Here is a 26,433-nt window from a genome sequence, read left to right as displayed (position 1 = left end):
TTATTGTTGGTAAGCCTTTGCCTTTGGCAGTAGGGATAAAATTACTTGTGTCCCTGAGATCTTCAATTTCTTGCCCACAACTTCATAATCTTTAGCAGAGTTCTAGATTTCATCCTTCAGTTGCATTTGTTTGCACATGAATCAGCAAAACAATTGATTGTCACCATTTGGTTTGATAAGTCTTGAGGCTGTCATATTATATGTATCAAGGTGGCAGCAGACTTCTCTATGTTTAACATTAGGCTGACAAAAAGTTGACTTGTTATGCTTAAGCCATCATGGTACAATGGAAATAATACTGGCTCTAGAGTCAGAAATCCCTGGTTAAAGCCACTTTGGCTATTTACTACCTGTGTGACCTTTATCTTGGGGCAGCTAGATCACCCAGAGGATAGAGTACCAGGCCTGGAGTCAGGAAAATTAGCCTCAGATACTTACTAGCTCTGGGACCCTGAGCAAGTCACTTAACCCTGTTTGCCTCAGGATCCTTTACTGTTTAATGAGCTGGAGAAGGAAGTAGAAAACCACTCCAGTATCTTTGCCAAGAAAACCTCAAATGGGGTCATGAAGAGTCAGACATGAATGAAAACGACTGAAGAATAACAACAATGACCTTTATCCTCACGGGTCTCAGTTATCTCTTATGGAAAATGAAAAGACTTGATTAGAAGTCCTCTGAGGCCCATTCCACATGTATGTTCCTATGATCACTTATCCAACTGCTACTTATCTCTCTCTCATCCTTATGGACCTGATAGTATTTATGAATACACATCCTCATCCTTTGGAAGGTAAGCGGATGTTTCTTCCTTCTCCTCCTCCTCCTTCTTCAGTAGGGCAATGAGGGTTAAGTGACTTGCCCAAGGTCACATGGCTAGTAAGTGTCAAGTGTCTGAGGCCGGATTTGAACTCAGATCCTCCTGAATCCAGGGCCGGTGCTTCATCCACTGTGCCACCTAGCTGCCCTTCAGAGAACCTTTTAAATGGATGACCCAATGCTTTGTTCTCTTTATCAGTGGCATGATTCTTTCCATTTGTAGACTCTTCTTGCTCTTCTGGAAACTCAAGCTTTTGGACACATGCCCATAGAGTGGACGCTATTTTAGTTTGAGGCAGAGCCTCTCTTAGCATCATTGAGAGGTGTCAGGGATGCCAAAGGTGAGCAAGAAGGCAGAGGTGGAATTTGGTCATTTATTGGGATAGTGACTCTGGGAATTACATGGTGATATCTGACTTAACAATCTTCAGGAACCAGTCTGCTGAAACACTAGACCAATTTTTGCCTGCCAGTCAGCAGGAAGCAAATGGCAGATCTAGGGAGACTGGCCCAGCTGATTGACATCAGACAGGGCATTAGTAAATCAGAGGAAACAAGATAGTGGTGAGATGACCCCTTTCCCTTAATACATACATACTTTAAAAATGATGCAACCAGTGGCAGCTAGGTGGTGCAGTGTATAAAGCACCTGCTCTGGATTCAGGAGGGCCTCAGCTCAAATCTGGCCTCAGACACTTGACACTTACTAGCTGTGTGACCCTGGACAAGTCACTTAACCCTTATTGCCCCACAAAACCAAAACAAACAAACAAACAAACAACTTCAAAAATGATGAAACCAAATACTGCTTGGCATCAAGCCTTTTGGAGGTACATAACTGTACTCTAAGCTGTATGTAAATGAACGATTACATTATTTGAAGTTGGGAAAAAGATTATTATCTTGTAGCATGGGGGTGAATAGAAAATGCTTGTTAATTAATTGACCAAGATTTATAACTTGCTTGGCATTTTCTATTCACAACTTATTCCATGTCAGGCACCATGGGAGACACTGAAGATTCAGAGAAAGAGTAAGCAATGACTGCTTTCAAGCAACTTATATTATGAGAAGGGAAACAAAGAGGCAGCAAAATGTCTCTTTACAAGATACCTACAGACTAAATGGAAGGGAAACCTAGATAAAAATACAGACAGAGGCATCTAGGTGATCATGGTTTGAGGGTGTTCAATTGATAAGAATAGGTTGTTCATCAAAAAACCCTAAGACCTTCTCACACAGGCATGTTTGATGCAAGCCAGAGAGGCTCCACCTGGTAGCTGGTGACAGTACTATCCTCTGAGGAGTTTTTTGGTCATTCCATCTTACTGTCAAGTCAAAGAGAATGCTTGTTTAAGTGGGACACAGGCCATTTGCATAGAACCTCTTTTAATTTGGCTTGTTTCCTAGGAGGGCAGTGCAGCATAGCAGAGATATTCAGAGTCAAGAAGGTTTCAGTTAAATCAATATGTGCCTGGCACTGTCTTAAATTCTGCAGATACAAAGAAAGGCAAAAATAGTCTCTGCTATCAAGGAGCTCACATCTCAACAACTATGTAGATGAGTAGGCACATATAAGATATACCAAGAGTCAATGGAAGGAAAATTCTGAAGGGAGGTCACTAACGGCTTAGGGGTCTTGAGAATGGCCTCCTACAGAAGGTGGAATTTGAGCTGAGCTTTGAAGAAAGTCAGGGAAGCTAAGAGCAGAGGTGAGGAGTTCGTTCACTCCAAGCATGGGATTTGGTGAGGGGGACAGCCAGTGCAAAAACACAGATAGGAGAGGGAATATTGTGCACAAGGAAGAGCATGTGGAGTAGTGTTTGTCCTAGGAAATTCTCTAAAATGAAAAGTTGCAGAGGTTGTACTGACCTACATTGGTGAAGGGAGTTTCCTTATGTTGGAGTTCCCTTTCCCAGTGAAATCACAGGTCAAACCCTGAGAGAAATGATTATTTCTCTCTTGCATTTAATAACTAATTAGGATCAAGGTTTCAAACCCCGCCCCCTTCTCTACTTCCTCATCCAGAAATCAACCAGTGTAGGAAATCTCTCTCAAAGACTTACCCATGCTAAGACAAAATCGAAGACAGTAAAAGAAATTCTAAGTTTGGGCAATTGGTTGGATTCCTGCTTATTGGGTTTACTCAGAAAATGTGGATTCTCCCTTTTGTCAGACAGGTGATATGGAAATTGAGAAGTCTCTTTGGGTGATCCAAGAGTTGCAATAGGGTAGGGAATTTGGGAAAGCGGTATAGGTTGGGGTTCTTAGGAATTCCTCTTTAAAGAATCACACCCTCTTGCACACAAATCCAATAGAATAAGATAGTAGTTTCTTTAGGGACTGGGAAAGGGAAACGAAGAGAGAAATCCTTGGACTTCTTCTCATGGGAAGAAGGCATGGCACAGAGCGTGGCTCTGAGATACCAATCTCCTTGAGCAGGAGACAGGCAGATACTTTATAGAGGACTGAGGGTGGTGATTATCTGACTATGGAAAGTTCCCTTATTGAGGGAGGAATCATTCCCCATTGGTGGTGGCTGGAGGAGTTGGGTGAGGGGTGACTTTGGATCTCTCAAGCCATCTCTCTCTCCTCCTGCAGCCATACCCAATCTTATCTCCCCAGAGGTGAGGGAGACTGGAATGAAGGGTTGTGGTCCTGGAACTAGTTCAGTCCTGCTCAGGTTCCACTTATCTCTTTCCATGTGACTGTCCTTTGGTTTAGTTTCTCAAGGAGAAGCTTCTTTGAATGTACCCCAGAGAACTTCTGGGGTGCTCTGGGCCCACAACACAAGTCACTACCCCAAGACCCTCTTTAGAATGAGTCCACATCTCATTATAATACTTATTTTCTCATTAATTGTAAATCAATTAGAGTTGATTGCTACCTTCAGGAACATCCACTTTTTTAAGAGCATATAAGTTGTGAGCTAGCCACCATGAGGGTCTTTGGCATTTGAGAGTGCCACTGACCTCTTTTACTAATAAAATGCTAGCATTTTTGTTTGTTTGTTTGTTTTTTTAGTGAGGCAATTGGGGTTAAGTGACTTGCCCAGGTTCACACAACTAGTAAGTGTTAAGTGTCTGAGTCCGGATTTGAACTCAGGTACTCCTGCCTCCAGGGCCGATGCTCTATCCACTGCACCACCTAGCTGCCTCCTAGCATTGTTAATAAAATGACTAATTACCCAGACACTGTGTCTCTCTAATTTTTTAAATGTCACACCCCTTTCTCTATCCTTTTCTAGGGATACTTCATTTCCCCTTGTAACCTAGACAATGGAGAAGTGTCCCTTCAAAACTTTTGTCTTTTTTCTTCAAGCAAGGATATCAATCTAAATCCTTATCATAGATAATGATTACTTAACCCAGAATATAGAGAGAAATCATTTATTCTGTGGAAGATCACTGCAAAATTATCCTTGCCCTCCATGCTTGTTGGAAGAGAATGCTTTGTCACGCCTACTAGTAGCTCTGGTAGCCAACTCCTGCAGTAAACTGGTGTGGCAATAGTTCCTAATACAGACTATATAAAAACAAATGCATCAGATTGGTTCAGTTGCTAGGAGAGTTGGGAGGCTGGTGCTTCATGAAGGTAAAGGGGGTTACTTAGGTTTTAGGTTCCCCATTTCTTCTCTAGAGCCCTATTGGACAGGATTCAGAAAATTAGGTGCATAAGGATTCAGGGGAAACAGGCATAAAGGATCTTTGGAGTTCCCCTGTTCATATACTCCATCTCCCAAACCAGAAGATGTCAGGGAGTACATGTTGAGTATTTGAAGAGCAATCACATGGAAGAGCGATTAGACTGAACTAGAAGCACCAGACAGAGACTGCTAAGGGGCAGAGCTCTCAATAAGCTTCATTATCTCAGGGGCTCCAGATGCCTGTCAAAACTTAATAAGAGACAACTGGAGAATAAAGTTGCTTTCTGGGAAGTAAATCCAGGAATGAGGTTTCAGCACCTTTTCTAAGTGGTCCCTAACCTCAGTCAGTGCCTACAAAGAATTTCCCATTGATATTCCATTTAGAATTCAGAATCAGTAAAGAGATGTGGTTCAATAACTGTTCCCTGTTCAGGATGCTTCTGAATTGCAGACTAAAATTCACAAACTTTTTTATTTCCTCTCCCAAATTGACATCTCCAGAAATTGTCTGTCTCCATCCTTTGATCCTTTTCCAAACACTTCCCCTCCTCTTCGGCCACTTCCCTTTGGCCCGTGGCCATTTTTTTTTTTTTGGCAGGGCAATGAGGTTTAAGTGACTTGCCCAGGGTCACACAGCTAGTAACTATCAAGTGTTTGAGGCCGCATTTGAACTCAGGTCCTCCTGAATCCAGGGTCAATGCTTTTTCCACTGTGCCAACCTAGCTGCCCCCGCCATTTTTTTACCTTCTAGTTTCATCCAATCACCCATTGTTTCTATAAATCACAGTTAGTCTCTGGTCTGTCCCTTTTCCAAATATTTCTGTTAGTTCCTACTTCTTTCTTCTCCCATTTCCATCCTCCTCCCTGTGCTTTTCTGTTCTGTGGTGTTTTTTTCTGGGGGAAGCATCTTTCAGAAGGGCATATGATCATAGAGATTTGGAAGGAAACTTAAAAGTCATCTCATTTTACAGATGATGAGACTGAGGCAAAAAGATGTTAAGGGACTTGCCTGAGGCCACACAGTTATTAAGTGGCAGAGCCAGAATTTGAACCTGGCTCATCTGATTCTTTTTTTTAGTTTTCAACATTTGTTTATATAGTATTTCCAATTTAAAGTTTTTCTCCCTCCCTCCCCTCCCCTAGACAGCAGATAATCTGATATGGTTTTATATATATATATTATATATATATATATTATATATATATATATATATATATACACACACACACACACACACACACACACATAATAACATTAAACATATTTCAGCATTAGTCATGTTATAAGAGAAGAATCAGAGCAATAAGGAAAAACCTCAAAACAACCAACAACCCCCAAAACAAAAGAAATGGTATGGTCCAATCAGCATCCATATTCCACAGTTCCTTTTTTTTTCTGCATTTGGAGAGCCTTTTCTATCATGAGTCCTTTGGAACTTTCTTGTACCATTGGATTGGTGAGAAGAATCTAATCTATCACAGTTGATCAACACATAATATTGATGATACTGTGTATAATGTTTTTCTGATTCTGCTCATCTTACTCATAATCATTTCATGCAAGTCCTTCCACGTTTCTCTGAACTCCTCCTGTTCATCATTTCTTACAGCACAATAGAATTCCATTACATTCATATGCCACAGCTTGTTCAGCCATTCCCCAATTGATGGACATCCCGTCAATTTCCAATTCCTTGCCACCACAAAAAGAGCAGCTATAAATATTTTTGTACATGTGGGTCCTTTTCCCTTTTGGCTCATCTTATTCTAACCCCAACATTTTCCCACTACATCATACCGAAAACTGTTGCATTTATTTGTTCAGTTGCTGAATTCTGGCTGAATCTTTGTGACCCTGTACACCATAGCACAACAATACTGTCCATGTTTTGTTTTTTGGAAAGGATACTGGAGTGGCTTGCAACTATTTCCTTCTCCAGAGGCAAACAGAAGTTGAGTGACTTGTCCAGGGTCACACAGCTAGTAAATACTGCATGAATAACCATGGAGCATATCCTCATGTCACCCAAAGTCAGTGGGTGGAGCAGATCATGGGAAACACTGAAATGTAGGATATGAAGTGAAAGATTAAGTCTTGAAAGGTAGTGGAGAGGCTAGTTTCCACAAAAAACCCAAAACAAAACAAAACAAAAACAGGTAGACCTAGCAATAATGAGGCAAGTTCCAAGCTATGAAAAAGGAACACCAAAGACTGATTCAAATAAGCCTGAGGAATCCAGTCCTATGGGGAGATTGGTTTAAGCCCTTGAAATGGGGCATTCTTGGTACTAAAGAATTAACTGTGATTAGAAGCAGCTGGGAGCAGAGAGTGAGCCCCTGGGGTCTTCACATAAAGGAAGAGCTGATCTTGTGAAATACAGTGTTACAAGCTCAATTTCAATGTTTAGCTGTATTTTTTAAAAAATGTTTACACGGACAAATACTAGTAGGGGAAAAATGTCTACTCATTGAAACTAACTACTGTCAAGCCATAGGATAATGAAATCCAGGACAAATAGCAGTGTGGGTTTGTTAAGAACAATCATGCCAGACAAACTTAATAGCTTGCTTTAATAAAAAAAAAAATAGAAAATCCTAAATGAATGGCTAAAGGGAACACAGCAGATGTTATCTATTTGGATGTTAGTAAAGCACTTGATAAAAATGTCCCATGAAATTTTACTTGCAAAACAAGTTCAAATTGGCAAAGAGAGGAAAATGATGCAGATTGAAAACTGGTTCCAAAACTGTAAACCAAGGGTAATGGAACTGATGAATAAATGACACTTGATCCAACTATAGGGAGGTGTTTCACAGAATGCCCCAGGGGTTGCTGGGGGTCTGAGTTTATTAAAAAATCTTTATCAATGAATTGGAAGAATGAGTCAACAGAGCACAAATGGAGCCTGCCAGGAATACTAAATTAGGGAGTGTGGCAGACAATGTGGAAGAAAAGTTATAATGTAAAAGGATGTAGAAAGAGGTCTGGAATATGTTTAGGATGGAGGAAGGAAGGAAGAAACAACATAAGATTCACCTGGGGAAATGTAAATCAACACATCTGTAGAAAGCTAGGTGGAATTCAAGTGTTCAGTGGTGGAGAGAAATTTTGGAAGCAGGAATTCTCAGAGGGACCTAGGAATATGAGGAAACAGCAAATTAGATAGCACTTTATAATGCTAATAAGTGGCTAAGAAGTCAGTTGAATTTCATGCAGAAGGACATTGTATTCTGGACAGATAATATTAATAAAACCCTCCCACTTTGTGGTTTAGGTAGGAAGTTAAGAGAAGGGGAAGACTGAGAGGCCCAGCAGTTAAGCAAGAACTAGACATTTTAGAGAGGTCAGCACTAGATTCACCATAATGTTATCTTATTCTATGCAATCTCCTTAAGAGCATGAGCAATGCCTTACAAACTTTTTTTTAAAAGATAGGACTCAGGGCAGCTAAGTGGCACAGTGGATAAGGCACCGACCCTGGATTCAGGAGGACCTGAGTTCAAATCCAGCCTCAGACACTTGATACCAGCTGTGTGACCCTGGGCAAGTCACTTAACCCTCATTGCCCCCCCCAAAAAAAATAGGACTAAATTTGTGACTTCATTGTTATAGGGATCTCAGATGAGGGGATTCTCTCTATCAGTACAAGTAGGCATCTTCTCAGTAACTAAGTTAGAGAAAGTTGCCTGGTAACACTGATAGTTTAAGTGATTTTCCAGTGTCACACAGTCATTACTGTAATGTGTGAAGAGATGGGGCTTGGATCCAGTTTTTCTGACTGAGGTCATTTCTCTATCTACTACATTACACTACCTCTTGAATTGATTCTGCTTTAAACACTTTCCTGGCTCCAGGTGTTACTTGTCTCAGAAGGAACATGGAATGATATTAGCGGTAATAATAGCACCTCCCTTTTATGGTTATTGTGAAAATCAAAGGAGATAGTGTTGATAAAGTGCTTAGTGCAGTGCTCGGCACAAAGTAGGTATATGCAAATGCTAGCTAGTATTAGTATTGATATTATATGAACATACCAAACATTTATTGGGCATCAGTGGACTTGGATAATCCTACACATTTGTACTGTTTTAGTGGAATGCTTTTCTTTTCCTATAAGGAATTTAGAGTTGAGTGAGAAGGCAGAATGGATGACAGAGATATCATGCATTTGAGTAAATATGATTCACAGCTAAATAAAGACAATTCACAGATGACATAGAACATGCTGAAAAGAATCACAAATGTGTATACATATCCACATGAGCAAGGTGTGTTGCATGCAGGAGCATGATTTTGGGTGGTAAATGGTAATTTGGTAATGTTTACAGGAACAGATGGTTGGCAAGATGAAATCTAAAGTCTGGAGAGTTTCAGATTGGTGGGGAAGATGTGTTCCAAATGTAGATGGTGGGTTGGCCAAATGATTTGGAGGTAGGGGGGAGGACCATGCCCAAATGACAAAGAAAGCAATGTAGTACAGTGGAAAGAATTCTTGATTTGGAAATAAGAAGACCCAGGATTGAATCCTAGATCTGCCACTTGCCACCTGTGTGACCTTGGACAATTCATTAGAGTTCTAGAACTGAGTTTCCTCTCTAGAACTCAGTTTTCTCATCTATGAAATGAGAGGGCTAGACTAAATAATTTTTAAGGTTTCTTATAGATCTATATCCTAGCATTTTGAGGTCGACCTTTCACAAATTGAACAACTTAGAAAGCGACAGTGTTTGGAACTATGATTTCATTGTTATAGGATATTCTCTTGTGAGAAAACCCCTACTTAGAGAGAGTAAAAAAATTACAATATATATTACAGGGAGAAGTTGCATTTCAGTCAAACAAAACATGAGTTTATTGTGTTTTTACTCCCACAGTGTATTTCAAGAAAATGTATTCAGATCAGAGATACTGTGTTTTTAATATACCTATTACCAAAGTCAGATAGAATACCTGGTTCATTACCCAGGTGAGTGTATATATATCAGGACACTCAGTATGTTTCAGTGAGATGCTTCCTGCTGCTCATCCCCGTGTTGGGAAACCTCTTGAAAGTGCTATTCACTTTGATTCAGGAAAAGTCTGGTGAAACAAGCTAGGTGTGAAAATTGTACCTACATTCATGTTTGATCCTTCACCATAGCATATCACAAAGTAAATACCTCATTCCACAGAGAGCAGCTGTTCCCACATCTTTTTCCTGTATCTCTTCCTCTCCATTCATACTGCTGCTACTATCTCTCATCTCCTCATAGACTTTCCATATTTTTTTGGGAAAGACCATCTACTGACTCATCTTACTTCAAATTTCTTCAATTGAATCCATTCTCTATACAGCAACCTATACTCCTTTAACCTCCATTGGCTCCCCAGAACAAGGGCTCTTAACCTTTGGGGCAAAACAGGCATATTCTCAGACTAAAATTTTTAAATGAATAAAAATAAAATATATATAGGAATCAATTAAGTTAAAATGCAGTTACCCATCCATCCATGCATCCATGCATCCATCCATGCATGTATCCATCCATGCATGCATTCATCCATCCATCCATCCATCCATCTATCCATCCATCTATAGGTCCATCCATCTATCCATCTCTCTCTCCCTCCTTGCCCCTTCTCTCTTTCTCCACAGATTAAAAAACCCAGGGATAAAATATGAACTTTCTTATCTGACATTTAAATCTCTTTAAAGCTGGCCCCTTCCTACCTTTTCAGTCGTCTCACTTCCCTTCCACAAAGGATGTGGTCCAGCCATAAAAACCTAGTGTGTGTTTGCACCCATGACACACCCTAGCTCCATCTCTTTCCATTGACTGTCCACCCCACCACGCTGTGAATGCACCAATTTCTCCTTCAAGATTCAACTCAAGAATCATTTGAGACAGGAGGCAGATGGGTGGCACAGTGGATAAAGCACTGGCCCTGGATTCAGGAGGACCTGAGTTCAAATCTTCCCTCAGACACTTGACACTTTCTAGCTGTGTGACCTTGGGCAAGTCACTTAACTCTCATTGCCCTGCAAAAACAAAACAGAAAAACTCCAAAAGAATCATTTGAGGCTTCAACCAGGAAGTCTTTCCTGATATCTCCAACCCCACCCCCAGATGCTACTAGACTATCTTGCCAAGCTACCTTGTATTCATTTTGGACATGTTATATTTTTACTTACTATATATAGGTTCCTGTTGTCTTCCTACTGAAACTAACATAAGGTCCTTGAGGACAGGAACTATTTTCCTTTTGTTCTTATTCCCAAGCATAATTCTTGGCTTAAAAATAAGAGACTTAATCATAGTAAGACTTAATAATAAGTAAGAGCTCAATAATGGCTAGCGCGTACATAGTGCTGTAAGGTTTGCAAAGCACTTGAAAAATAATATCTTGTTTTATCCTCACCATGATCCTGGGAGGTGGGTGCTATTATCATCCTCATTTTACAGACAAGAATATTGAGGCAAAAAAAAAGAATATTGAGGTAAACAAAGGGTAAGTGACTTGTCCAGGGCCTCATAGCTGGTAAATGTCTGATGCAGAATTTGAACTCCACCTAGCTGCCTCTGAGAAATAAATGTTAATTTAAAACGTGTCTATTAATATAAAGTAATTTTTTTTTAAAGTGACCCTTGTTTATGTTCTTCTTCAGCCATCTACCTCATCAAATCCAGTCCCATTCTGCCAGCAGGTAGTGGGGGTAGAATAAGTGCTTTCTTTTTTAGGAATCTCCTGGTGATCATGGATACTTCACTTGGACAGCAAGGGAGTGTGTTTTAGGATGACTACATGAATTCCTCTACAACCCCAGACTAAGGCTTCTTGGAGCCCTATGATGCTGGACCCCTGTGTATATCTAGCACTTGTGGTATACCCTTTTTATTTCAGGCAGTGGTATTGTCCTACTTCATCAAATAAGTGTCATAGTATTCAGTTAAGAGACAGCACTTTTCGTCTTGCTTAGCAGTCATGCTAACTCAGAATCTTTGCAGTTGGATGAACACCATCTGCTATGGTGTGTGATTTGCCTCAGTGGAGTAAGCAGTGCTTGCCAAATCCTTCTGCACATGAACAGAGAAAGAGCTTTTCCTGATATTTGTTTATTTATGATTCATAGTGATCAGCAAACCATTGAGAAGAACGTTAGCTCCTGCGACCTGAATCCTCTCCCTTTTCCATTTTCCTTTTGTCCTCATTTTTCCTCCCATTTTTTCTTCCCTCAGACCCTCTCCTTTTCTTTCCCCTATGCCTCCATCCTCTTTCCCTTTTACCCCCTTCTCATTTCTAACAATCCTAGAAAGGACCTGGAAGGTTTAAGAGTTGCTCCAATTTGACGATATGTGTTCCTGCAGAAAAGCTCTCAGTCTAGTCCCTGTGTGCTATTAGTATTATTTATTCATCTCATGAAATCTTCTTCAGACATGGCCTTTCTTTCCTTTCTCTTTTTTTCTTTCTTTCATTCTTTTCTTTCTTTCTCTCTCTCCTTCCTTCCTTCCTTCCTTCCTTCCTTCCTTCCTTCCTTCCTTCCTTCCTTCCTTCCTTCCTTCCTTCCTTCCTTCCTCCCTTCCTCCCTTCCTTCCTTCTTCCCTCCCTCCCTCCCTCCCTCTCTCAAAATTTCTTTCTTATTTCTTTATCTTTCTCTCTGGAAATTTCTCTATCTCTATCTTGAAATCTTTTCTTCCTCCCTCCTTTCCTCCCTCTCTCCCTCCATCCCTTTCTTCCATCCATCCATCCTTCCTTCCTTCTCAGATGGGGAAGGGGGTAGGTACCAAAGTATTTTGGAACCATTGAAAACCTGCCCTAGAAGCTTGTGTCAGAGAAAGACATTCCTTCCTTGTAGGGACTTCCTCTTTCAAGTAAGACAAGAAAGGCTCTGAGGATCCCTTTCTTTGATATATTCTGGGATAATTGGATAGACTCTGAAAAAAGTTAAAAGTATTACACAAGTACAAGTAACTGTAGTTTCTGCTGCTGATATTATTTAGAATCTAGCTGCACAGAGATAGAGGAAAATATGATGAAAAATGTTTTGGTTTGGGTAAAGGAGCAAACCAACACTTGGCCAAATTTTAGCAGAACATCATCTGATATTTCAGATAAATCTGATCTTCATTCTGAACGGTTCTGTGGCTAGATACAGCTGTTCCACCCAAAGAAAACTACCCAATTGCCATCATGAATGTATATTTGTTTCCTTTGGTCAGGTATATTTAGAGCTTATCAAGACTAAAACTGTGAATTGAACATTGGATATAGCAAAAGAACAAAGCATAAAGAAAAGGAGATAAATGTCATTTCATTAAGTCATAGAATTGAGAAGTAAAAGGTTCTGGATTTGTAATTATTATTGAAATAGGAAACACTACACAAAAGGAAGAAATGTGCCATGAATATAATTGTAGGTAAAGTCCAGACCCTTCTGAGAACTCATATAATCTATCTCCTGCATTGTATAGATGATGGAATCAAGGTCCTAAGAAGCAAAATATAGTGTCCAGGGTCATGCAGAAAAGTTAGCAGCAGAATTAGAAATAAGATCCAGGTCTCCTTACTCCCCCAGTCCAATACTGTGCTTCTGGGCAACTGTGAAAGGGGGACTTGAGTCTGAAACTTTTCTGAGTTGGTATCACCAAGACTACAAAACCAATATAGACATTACATAAGAACAGGATTTTCTCATGAATCTTATATTATCGTCTTGTGCTTTCATCTGAGTTAGAAATGTCAAAAGACAAGCTTTTTGTTTTTCAACATTTTGAAAAATTCTGTACTCTCTGGATTTGTCATCATCAACTAGGGGACAGACATCATTCTTGCAGATAATGTATTCATGGCAACATAACCATAACTTTTATCTTTTTCAGTTTATCCTTCTTGAATTTTTACTTCAGCAGTAGATAATGGATTTTGACAGGGCCTTTTTCTTTCTGTATCAATGTCAGTCAATGGCAACTGGCTGATAAACTCTGAATCTCATGTTTATCATCTGCCAGATCTTTGTTATGGGCCTTAATTTTCCCCTTTTTACAAGCTGTGCAAGCATACCAGCTATGGACACCAGATGCTTTTGCATGTTTATGTTTTGTTATATATTCTTGCTCTGAGACGGTCTGAGGCTGGACTGGGGTACTAAAGTTACTATGGTTACTCTAGTTAGTGTCAATTCATCTACTTTTGCCAGCTTGAAAGAATTTTTTGTCTAGTAAATTCTGGAAGTCTCTTCCTTTTAATATCCCCATGTATTCTGAAACAGTGTAGGAGAAACTCCACATTTCAAGTAAATGTTAATAAATAATTGCCATGTTGGTAACTCTTCCTGACAATTCTATAATTTGAAATCAATAATAAAAATTGACAGGAAATAATATATATATATATTTATGTATATATACAGATGTATACATACATATATACATATACATACATACATACAGAGGGAGGGAGAGAGGGAGAGTCCCTTCTTTATGTGGGTTTTTCTGCAGGAGAGGTAGCATGGTATAGTTAAACAACAGGCTGGACTTCGTGGGAGGAAAATTTGGGTTCAGATACTATCCTTGACACTTATTTGCTGCGTGACCTTGGAAAGTCATTTATCCTCTGAGCCTCAGTTTACTTTTCTGCAAAATGTGAAGACTGAATTGGATTGCCTCTAAGGTCCATTCTAGCCCTAAATCTAGGATCTATGTTAAAGTGTTATTGTATCTTTCTCCATCATCTTTTTTTTTTTTTTTTTGGCTCCAAAAGGATAGAGTATGCTTCCTCCATTGGGTGTATGCAGAAAGTCTTACGGAAGTTTTAATGTTTAATCACTTAAGATAGTGTAGTTTTAAACTATTAAAGATTAAAAGCTGCCCTAAGACTTTTGGAACACCCTGTATATCATGCCAAGGTTCTCTTTTGGATGCTCAAATAATTATTGGTTAAGTGATTATCTCTCATACCACCTTGACCAATCCTGCTCCTGTATTAGCATGTCAAAGACCACTTAGGGAAGATGATGATAATGCTCAAGCCTCTGAGAGGTTCTGAGGAATCTGAGAACTAGAAAGTTCCAGATTTGTGATTATCATTGAGATGGAACAATAAGCCATGAAGATAATTGTAGGTGACATGCAGAGCCTTCTTAGTGATGTTGTTACTAATTCTAGACTGAATAAACAATGAAAATGAGTTTTATGTAGATAGTTGAGGACACAAGAGTTGTAAATAATATGGTGGTGGTAATTTACACTGTGGGCTTGATATAATAATTTATAGAAAACTTAAAAATGGTATTCTTAGCACTTATCACCCTCTCCCCTTTCAACCACTTCAGAAGGAGAGAGGGTATCCAGTAGAAATTAATATATGAAGTAACTTAAAGATTTAATCTTAAATATCACCTGAGGGTGTTTAGCACTGGAAATATCATGAAGGATTTGTTAAGATCTTCTATGGACTGGACCCCAAGGAAAGTGTTTATTAATTGTAATTTTTTAGGATATTAGGATATGAGTGATTTAGAAATTCTGATGTAGAGTATTACCATGCAAATCTTAGTCTTCAAGACCAAGACAACAGAAGCTTCTCAAATGTTAACCCCTGTGGAAATTTATTTTGATTTGGGGACCCTACCTTTAGGCTGAGATTAGAAAGCCTTAGGCCCTCAGGGTCTCTTCCCCTCCCCCTCTGCTTCAGCTGAGCCATAAAGCCCCACGAGCTGTACAAGATGCCAGGTCAGACATCTGGGGGGAAAAAAAGCCCCCAGCTCCCTCCGACTTGAGTGGAGCTATCCAAAAGATCCCAGATAGCCTGTGCTGAGGCACATGAGGCTGGAGCACATCCCCTCCCCGCCACCAGCTGCAGCCCTGGCTGGCAGATTAGCTTGGTCTGTGGGGGCGCAAGAAGCCCTGAGATTTGAGTGGAGAGAAGAAAAGGTATATATAGACCTGGGAGGTAGACTGGGGGTGGGGGGGGGGGCTGAGGAGATTAGAGAGGTTCAGCCGGACGAGAGAGGCTGAGAAGAGGTTTGGAGGGACAAGAAGTGGTCAAGAGGCAGCTGAGGAGACGGCAAAGATTGGAGACTAGAGACGGGTCTACAAGGACACAGGAGAAGATGAGAAGGACTAGGAGCAGAGAAAAGAGAGGCCAAAGGGCAGACTGACGGAGCAGACAAACAGAAGGTCGGTGAGAGAGAAACACGGGGTTCAGCAGTGGCAGTAAGGAGAGGAAAGTTAGAAGCAGGGGGCTTTACAAAGTGAAAGGGGTTTGGAGTTAGAATAAAGGACCTGAGTGCCCTAAGGCAAGTGGTGGCTTAAGGCCCTTACTGTATTAAAAAAGTTCAAGGCACAGCAGGTGGGAAAGAGACTCAGTGGAAAGAGACCGCAGGAAAGCAGTCAGGTTGTACATTTTATTTCCCTGTATTCTTAATTTTAAATAGTATCTCATAAATAAACTCTGCTTTGATTATTTGGTTAAGAGGCTTCTTAATATTTTGCTTATCAATTTGAGAGTAGAGCAGTGTGGTGGAACTTTATAAACGGCCCATGCTAAGTTACTGGCAGTCAGATAGTCAGTTAGTCAACAGTCCCAGATTAAGTACCCCAGTCAGCTTTAGCCGCCAAATTAAGCTAGTCATTTAAAATATTCTTACAATCCTTAAAGTTGAGCATGGCATAAGAACTAAAAAACAAACAACAAATTTACCCTAACAACCTCCTGAGAAATTAGCAATTTCAATAGGTAATGACTGACAGATTGTTTCTTTCTATGAAGGCCTTTTAGTAAGAGAGAGAGAGAGAGAGGATAGTAGATTCATTGGATTTGAAATCAGGAAAACCTGGGTTCAAATCTTCCCTCCAATACCTCTTAGCTCTTCAATCCTAGGCAAATGCCTAAACCTCTCTGATCCTCTGTGGTCTCATTTATAAAATAAAGATAATATTAGCACCTACTTCACAGGCTTGTGGGGGCTAAATGAGATAATTCATGTAAAATGGTTTGCAAATGTTAAAGCATGATAGAAATGCCATCTATTTTTGTTATATTAACATAGGTTGTTTTTTTTTTCCTTGTGGGAGGAATCCTTGGCAACAAGTCACTGAAATAGCCACACATGCAGTCTCTCTTTTCAAAACCAGTTTTCCCCCTTCCAAATATCAGTTAACTCAGTTGACCCCTAACGACATTTTCCCAAATGCCTAGCAACAAAATTATGAAGGGACTTTCTTTAAACCTTTATTTTATTGGGGAATTTATTAGTTTGAAATAAAAATCCAAGCCACATTCTGGCTTAAGAAAGTACTTTCTCCTTTCTTTTGGGTGTAAGTTGCGATTTTTGGTTGTTTAATCTCCCCCTGAATATGCTCTTCTTGTTCATTTATCCATTGGATAGCTTCATTTTGTCAATCTCAAAAGGTACAAGGGGAAAGATAACTTATCAAACTCACGAAAACTCACCTTTTCCAGAATGTTCAAATACTTGATCTATTTCATCCACTTAGATCTCTCTGAGTCTCAGTTTCCTCATATGTCAAATGACAGAGTTGATGATCCTTAAGGTCCTTACTAGCTTTGACACTGAATAGATCTAAGAAGGGACTGCTTGGAACTTTCCTTTTAGGTACTTTATCCAGTATCATGAAGTTTAATATTTTCCTATCTCTTCCGTATTCTGTCAGTCCTTAAGGGCCACATCTTTTAAAGCTTCTAACAAATATTAAATAAACAATTTCTGCATTATTTTTATTATTATTATTAATTTTACAGGCAGAAGGGAAAAGAATGAAATAAGCATTTGTATGTTCAGTCACTTTCAGTTGTGTCCAACTCTTCATGATCCTATTTGGGGTTTTCTTAGCAGAAATACTGGAATGATTTGCCATTTACTTCCCCAGTTTATTTTACAAATGATGAAACTAAGGCAAACAGGGTTAAGTGACTTGACCAGAGTCACATAGCTAGTAAGAGTCTGAAGCTAGATTTGAACTCAGGAAGAGGAGTCTTCTGATTCCAGGTCTAGGACTCTATCCACTGCACCATGTAGCTACCAAAGCATTTATATGGCACCTAATATGTACCAGACACTGTGCTAACTGATTCATAATTATTATCTCATTTGATCCTCACTACGATCCAACCAGTTGAGGAAATTGAGGGAAACAGAGGTCAAGTGACTAGCACAGGGTCACAAACTGGTAGTAAGTGTTTGATGTCAGATCAAATTTGAACTTAGATCTTCCTGACTCCAGGCCTAGTGATCTATCCATTGTGTCACCCAGCTGCCCTTTAGTCTCATCAAATTAAAAGCAACTATAAGAACTATCATCGTATATAATACAGGTCTTTGATGATCATTTATAAATGCTGGGAGAGGAATAAGTGGAATCAGCCTTGGCGAGGGCATCCTGGTCCTATGACAAGCAAATCATAAAACTGAGATCTAGAGGGTTACCTTTGAGTCTACCTAGTCCAAACTTTTCATTTTGTAGATGAAAAAGTGAATTATTGGCCCCATGGTCACTTAAGTAAGAAGCAAAGTCAAAATTCTATCCCAGGTCTTTTGTCTAAATCCAGTGCTCTCCCCACTACAATATACAGTATATTCTACCTCGGAATATTCATCAACTTGAGGAAAATATGGCAATATCTGACATTTGAGATGTAGCATGGTGGAGTAGGAAGAGAACTGGTCTTCAAGTCAAGAAGACATCAGTTGAAATCTTACCGCTCACCCATACTTGCTATGTTATCCTGGCCAAGTTATTTACTTCTTAGTGTCTCATGTAACTATCTGAGCCTGTAACTTACAGGACAGTTATGAATCATCATAAATGGAGATAATTTCTTCTTCAGATATTGCCAACACCAGTGAAATCACAGGTCCAGACAAAAAACAAACAAAATGCAATAAACAAAACAGAACAAGAACCAACGAGTAGCATTTAGAGAAACATTGTGTTTTAGTTAGTAAAGTGCTGGACTTGTCAAAACAACCTGGATTCAGATTCTGACCCTAACTCTTACTATTTGTGTCACACTGGAGACATCAACTTAACTCTCTGAGTTCTTAGAAGGTTGCAATCTTCATTGTTAAAGGGAGTTCTCACAAAGACAAAAAATAACGAATAATTAACAAATATAACAAAAATAACAAATTAAGGGAAGGGAATAAAAGTTTTTATGGGGTTTTTAGCCTCATAAAGTACTTTACATGCATTATCTCATTTAATTTATTTCTTAGCACAATGTCTGGTACATACTTAATGTTTATTGATTGAATGATTAGATATTATCTTCTCTATGTCTATGTGTAACTAGAAAATAATAATTTTTAAAAGATATCATCTTCTCCATTTTACAGAGGAAAAACAGTTGTCTCATAGAAGTGGTTTGTTCCCATTCAAGAATTATTAGAGGCAGGATTTGAATTCACATCTCTCTTGACACCCAGTCTAACACTCTTTCAAGTACAAGACACTCCCTCTTAATGTAGAAGTACATGATAAGGCCACTCAGCTCTCAGAACATAATACTTAGTCGCTGAAGTTGGAGGAAATTCACCACTAAATCTCAAGAATAGGAAAAATTTGACCTGCCACTGAATTTCATGGGTGAGCACATTCTCACTCTCCACAATTAAAAGACTTTGAATGTGAAATCAGGCATCTTTATATATCCCTAGATTTATCCCAAATACTGTAAAATTGTAGTTTAAATAGGCATATCTTGACTTATATAATGAGTTCGTTTCTAAAAAAATATGTATAAACCAAATAATAATGTAAATGCATTAGGAAGTCTTTTCATTTAGAGAACTCCATGGAAAGATCCTCTTTGTAAACAAGTGATTCATCACATCTCCTCTCATTTATAAATTCGGGTTTCTATGTATTGTGTTTTCCAAAACCATGTGTAGGGCTATCCTGACTTGGTTATTTTGCAACAATGCAATTTAGTTTAAACAAATCCCCACAGGCCATTAGGAAACCCCTCTGTCATACCCTTTATCTGACAGCCCATTTATTCCATTATTCCTATAGAACTACCTACCCTATATAACATTGCTTTACCTTACATTAAGATTTTGCTTGATAAATATGAATTGATTTGAATTGTATGAGAAATCTGAATGAAGTTCAGAGTGTAGAGGACAGTTTGATTTGACATTTAGAAAGTCAATGGAGGAGCCAGGAATGGAATTTATGGACCTGAGATTTCCATTTCACTACTTTGCCCTTTGCTACATGACGACTCAGGGGAAGTGGTTTAAACACAACTACCATTCTCTCATTGTCCTCTTCCTAATCTACACATGAGATGAATTGGCCCCTCAAGTTAGGACCAAGACAGAATAGCATTTCTCTGCACATTAAGACAATCATCCACCTGCTAATTTGTCCTTTATGATTTGAAACCAAATATCCCTTCTCTGAATGAGCAACACCTAAAAATACTTTAAAACATGAACAAATAAGTGTGCACTGGGGAAAGTGCATCCAATGCTAACTACCACACAAGATGGATTTTATTCTTATTTTCCTTGAAACCCCCTCTGTATATCTTAAACAACATGGAGTTAGTTGACTGTTACTAGAGAGGATATACGAATTTGAGCCAAAATCTCACCATTATTCTTGATTTTGGAATGAGTTAATAGTCAAGTTAGAAGTTTAATACACTTAAATGTATATAATTTGTATAGAGTATTCTGCCACAGAGCCATGCCTATATTAAGTGCTAAATAAATATTTGATCAATTAATTGATTAATAGAATAATTTCTCCAGAGTTTTACTCAAGAAAGAGTTAATAAAAAGTTCAATATTATATACATGTAAATACCTACTCTATGCAAAATACCCTTTTAATTATGCTTTATCTGAAATTTTTTCCAGTTATATTTCAAAGAGCCAGTATATCCTAGATGGAACTCAGCAGGTTGGAAACCCAAGATCCTTCCTTATTACAATTTCATAGCTATCTAGGCCATGCTTTCCTGCAGGGTTTTGATGAGATGAATGTAATCATCACAGAGCATGTGACTAAGTATTTAGGTGTTACATATTTATTCAGTAAATGGTACCTTAGGATTTTAAGAACAAATGATGGAATGAGTAGGAGGAAAAAAGAGATGTGAATATAAATTCAGACACAAAAAGTCCCCCAAACCAAAAAAACAACTTTGAAGCCAATTTTGAGGATAGATGGTAGGGGGTACATTGGAGTGGGGGAAAGAAAAGATATTACTGAGAGTGACATTGTCATTTTTGTTTGGAATGCCTCTTTGGGGATCATCTCTCAGAGTTAATTGCCCCTTTATCTTATCATGTCACACTCCTTATTCTAATTTTGAAGTTTTAATTGCCATCGTTCTCCATATTCACTTCCAGATAGGCTGCTGTATCAAATGGGCATTGCAGGCATTTATTAATAAAATCCCATTGTAAAAAAAAAAGTGGATGTCACACCAGAAATTGATTATTAAGAAAAAAAAACCTTGGGAACAATACAGGTGATTCCTAATACCCAGAAAGAAGAAACAGTTTAGTGGGGGTGGAGGGGTAGGGTGCAGTTGGTTTCAGCAAAACTATATCATTGTATTATAATTAATAATAATAATAACAACAGTAATGATGGTGATAGTTATATCAGACATTGATATAGTGCTTTTAGGTTTGCAAAAATCTTTATATACAATATATCATTTGACCTATATATTTAAACCTGGTCCCTAAAGACTACTAGTTTCTAGTCCAGGCTAATTAATATACTGGCAATTTCTTCTTCAGGGGACTTTATCATGAAGAGAGAAATTGCTAATGAAACACCCACACAGACTGTACATGGTGACCTATGAGAATCTGTCTCACATCTCCAATGAGCTGACAGATTTTTTTTACTCAAATACATTTCTACAAGGAACAGGTTGGCTACTGTTGCCAGAAATATGTATCAGAGCTTTATAGAGTAGTGGCATTTGTCACAGCTCTGTCAGCATTGGAAGGCATCAAACTGGTTCCCAGGGCTGAATTTACAACTCTCCTTAAACTAGGTGCTCATATCCAAGTTAGAAAACCTTTCAGTTTTCCTTACAGTTTCCCATCATTGTCATTGGCTAGCATTAGAAAAGAAGCTAAAAATATATCTGGGGGCACCTGAGACCAAGGAAGAAGTCAATCAGTGAGGAAACAAGAAGGGGATAACAAAGAATTATCTGATTAGGAGAGAAAAGAAGGTATGTCATGAATGAGATGCAGGGGGAAAGGGGCCATATATTCACATAGGCAAGGTTAGGAGGACTCCTAAATGACTGGATTTAAAAGATTCCCCCAAACACATGAGTCCAGTGTTGTCGCATCACAGCAAGGTAAGACTGTTGCATTTTCAACTGGTGCAGCTTGGTCAACTCTAGAGGTGGTTGTTCAAGGTCAAAGTTGAAGCCCATGACTCTACATGGTTATACCTTATGTAAAAGAAACAGACTAGGTAAAAGTAGTGCATGTAACATTATATATTAAGATATTTTCATTCAAGGAAATCCAGAATCCAGTGTGAGAAAAAATGATGGAAAGTATTTGGGTGAAGATGAATGGAGCCTAAGAAACAGAAAGCAAAGCTGTCACAGAAATATCATAGAGTAGTGATTGGGAACTTCATCAATTAGATATCTGCTAGAGGACTCTTTCTTCATTCCAAAAGCATGACAACTAAGAACTTCTTTTTTTTTTTTTTTGGGTGGGGCAATGAAGGTTAAGTGACTTGCCCAGTCAAGTATCTGAGGGTGGATTTGAACTCAGGTCCTCCTGAATCCAAGGTCAGTGCTTTATCCAGTGTGCCACCTAGCTGCCCCTAGCTAAGGACTTCTTGACTTAAATTGGTGATAATTTCATCTTTCCAAAAAGGGAGGAGATAATTCTATTCTGAACATAATTCCTGGTAAGGAGGGGTTACAGGATTGAGATTGGGTGGGGGATGAGAGCAACTCTTTACAAGTAATGATCACTCCACTCTAGGGTTTTCTGTAAAGGAGAGGAATTCTATGGTTGGCATACACCCTAGGTTTTGGAAATGTATTTTTCAAAGAGTTCAGAGTAAAGTTAGAGAGAACCCCACTGATTGAAATACTATAGGGAAAGACTCAAGAAAAATGCTCAAGAATGTAATCCTGATTACCAAAAAAGGAAGCAATTCCATTGAAGAAGAAAAGTGGGATTTGTTAGAAGACACTGATATGGATTCATAGGAAACATTATCCAATCTAGCTTTTATAAAGAAATGGGCAGGAGATGGAACCAAGGTCAGGAAACAGTGGATGAATATGAGAGCATGAAATGGTCCTATAAAAATACTGTAATGGGTTCTAAAAAACAGAAAGAGCTTAGGCAGAAGAGCAAACTTAAGGATAGTAAAATGGGGTTTTAAAAATACAATATTGGGAGAAAATAACCATCCAAAAATGAGGCAGGAGCTTTGCTTGGGGTGGATTGGACAATAATAACTGACAAGAGAGGGGAGTGAGAACTATTCAGTATTTATTTTACTTCTGTTTTCTCATTCAAGGACAATGACCTTTATACTTGAAGTAGGAGGACAAAACTGATTAATATGAAATTGATACCAAAGATAAGTAAGGAAAGGATAAGAGAACATCTATTTGCTCCTGATTAATTAAAATTACCTAAACCAAATGAACTACATCCTTGGGCACTAAAATAACTTGCAGATGTGATGTTTGAACCACTGTAAGGGACATTTGAAAGATTGTGGGAAATGAGAGAATTACTATAAGATTAGAGAATGGCAGATATTATCCTTGGTTTCAAAAAGAGGAAACAGAAAAGAATCTTCTAACTATAGGCTAGTGAGCTTGACTTTGACTCTGAGGGAAATTCTAGACTGGATCATTCAAGATAATGGTTGGTAAACAATTAAAAGTGAAATTGATGATTACAAAGAACCAACAGGTCATGCCAGACTAACCTCATTATCTTTCTTGATAGTATTGCTGAATAAACAGATGAAGGAATGTTGTAGATAATTTAGCAAAGCTTTTAAGTAAGCATGTCATATTATTCTTGTAGAGACATAAAGAGATATAGATTAGCTGATAATACAGTTGGGTAGAGACAAAACTGGTTAGATCAACAGATCCAAAAAGCAGTTATTGGTTAATGTCAATACAGCAGGAAATCATCAGTGAATTATCTGGGGAAAACCCATGTATGGACCTGTGTCAGTTAACATTCTTATCAATGAATTAGTTAAAAGGAGAGATAGCAGGTCGTCGAATTTTCAAGTGATGCAAAATTGGGTGATAGAACTAACTTACTAGATAATAGAGTTAGGATTCAAAATGATCTTGACAGTCAATAAATACTTAAGTACCTCCTTTATGCCAGGTATAGTGCTAAGCACTGGAATACAAAAAGAAGCAAAAGACTGTCCCTTCCCTCAAGGAGCTCACAAGCAAAAATGTGTGAACAAACAATATACAGGATAAATAGGAAATAATTAAAATAGGGAAAGCACTAGAATAAAGAGGCATTTGAAAGAATTCTTTGTAGAAGACAGGATGATAGTTGGGACTTGAAAGAAGCCAGAGAAGCTAATTTGTAAAGATGAGGAGAAAGAACATTCCAGGAATGGAGAACAGCCAGAGAAAATGCATGCAACTGACTGAGAGATTGAGAAGCTAGGGGATTGGGTTAAATCTAATAAATTGAAATTCAGTAGTGTTATATTTAAGGTGCAAAAGTACATTTTGGTGCAAAAAACTTTATAATTACAAAATGAGAAGGAACTGCTAGGCTTTTTTGGCAGATGATCTGGGTGTTTTAGGGGACTAGAAGCTCAATATGTCAGCAGTGTGATGTGGAAACAAAGAAGCTAAATAATCAGACTGCATGAGGAGCATAAAGAAGTATAGCTTCCAGGAAAAGGAAACTGCACTCTACTCTGCCCTTATCACATTTCATCTGGAGTATTTTGCCCAACTTTAGGTGTCACTGTTTAAGAAGGAAATGGCTTAACTGGAGAGTATTCAGAGAAGTACAAATCAGGATGAGAAAGAGCCTGGGGTCTATGTCATAAAAGGATAAATTGAAGGAACTTGTCATACTTATTCTGGAAGAGAGAAAACACAGAGAAAAAACTGAGCTACCTTTCAAAATCTGAAGATCTGTCAAGTGGATGTGGGATTAGACTTGCTATGTTTGGTTCCAAAAGAGCAGAACCAGGAGCAAAGTGTGGAAGCTGTAAAGAGGCTTCCTAGCAGTCAGAGCTATATCTAAGTGGAATTTGCTGCCCCCAAAGGTGTTGGGTTCCCCCATTTGGAGGTCTTCCAATAGAGGCTGCATGACCATCGGAGGGATTTCTTTCACTGATAGATTTGGACTAGATGGCTACTGATTACTGTCCCTATTCACATGACTACCACCCTAGCTGAGGCCCTCATCCCCTCTTGCCTATGCTAATATAATTAGTCTTCTAATTGACCTTCTGGTTATCTATGTTTCTCCCCTCTCTTATCCATCTTTTACTTCACTGTCAAAATAAACTTCTTGATGAAAAGGACTGTACTTCTTACTTCCCAGTTCAAAAATCATCAAAAATCAGCTTCCTATTTTCTCTAATGTCAAACACAAACTCCTTGACATGGCATTGAAGGATCTTCCAAATACAAACTCCTTGAATTGGCTTTGAAAACTCTTCACTTACTGTGACTCACCTTTCTAGCCTTATATCACATTAGTCCCCTGTACTAATTCTAAGATACTGCCAATCTGGATAGCTCTTCACCAAATTTGGCATTCCTTTTCCCCTCTCACTGTAGGCACATAAGTCATTTCCCATGCTTGGAGTGTGTCCCATTCACAGTTTCATCTCATGGGAGGATCCTTATCTCCCCTGAAGGCTTTATTCAGATGCTACCTGCTCAATGAAACCTTGCTGGCTCCCTCCCCCATTCCCTGCCCTGTTCCCCCCCCCCCATTAGTGCTTCCTCTTGGAGATGTCCTTGTGTTTACTTATCTGTGTGTATATACTGTATCCTTCCCTCTAAATACAATGTAAACTCCTTGAGATCAGGGACAGTTTCACTTTTGTCTTTGTTTTCTGTGTGCCTGGAACAGAGCCTTGAAAATAGTAGGTCTTAAGCATTTACTTGAATATTCAAAAGATTGACAATTTTAGCAGTATGGGAAGATCTCAATGTAGCAAAGTAAGTTCCTCTGCCAATGCACATAGGAATATGCCTATGATTTAGCAAAGAAATCCTATGGAGTTGCTTGAGGCACATAGAATTTAAGTGATTTGTTCAGGCTCACACATTCCAAAAAGGTTAGAAGGCACATTTGAATCCAGGTCATCCTGACTTGAAGTCCAGCATTGTATCTACTATGCTATCCTCCCTCCTAATAAATGTTTGTCGAATTGAATTAAAATGTTTATGTTCTGACTCCTGATCCTTTACTCTTTCCACTATACCATTCAAATATATGTATCCTTATAAAGAGAGTGAAAAGCTGAACATCTATGTACTCTACAGACGAGTAGGTGATCCAGTAGATGGGATAAAGGGCTAAGTGTAAGGAAGATATAAGTTCAAATCTTGCTCCAGACACTTTTTAGAAAGTGTGACCCTGGGCAAGTCATTTAACCACTCCCAGACTCAGTTTCCTCATCTGTAACATGGAGACGATAATAGCTTCTAACCTGCAGGATTGTGGTGAAGACCAAATGAGCAGGCATAAGCAAAGTGCTTTAGAAACCTTAAAGCACTATATAAATGCTAGCTATTACTATAATTTTTATTTATTTATTTATGCATTTCTTTATTGATTTCTTTGTTCTTTATTGATTTTTTTTACGGGGCAATGAGAGTTAAGTGAATTGTCCGGGGTTACACATTTAGTAAGTGTCAAGTGTCTGAGGCTGGATTTGAACTCAGGTCCTCCTAAATTCAGGGCCAGTGCTTTATCCGCTGCAACATGTAGCT

This window comes from Dromiciops gliroides, chromosome 5 (assembly GCF_019393635.1).
Source record: "Dromiciops gliroides isolate mDroGli1 chromosome 5, mDroGli1.pri, whole genome shotgun sequence".
NCBI classification, from domain to species: Eukaryota; Metazoa; Chordata; class Mammalia; order Microbiotheria; family Microbiotheriidae; genus Dromiciops; species Dromiciops gliroides.
This window is presented reverse-complemented; position numbering follows the sequence as displayed.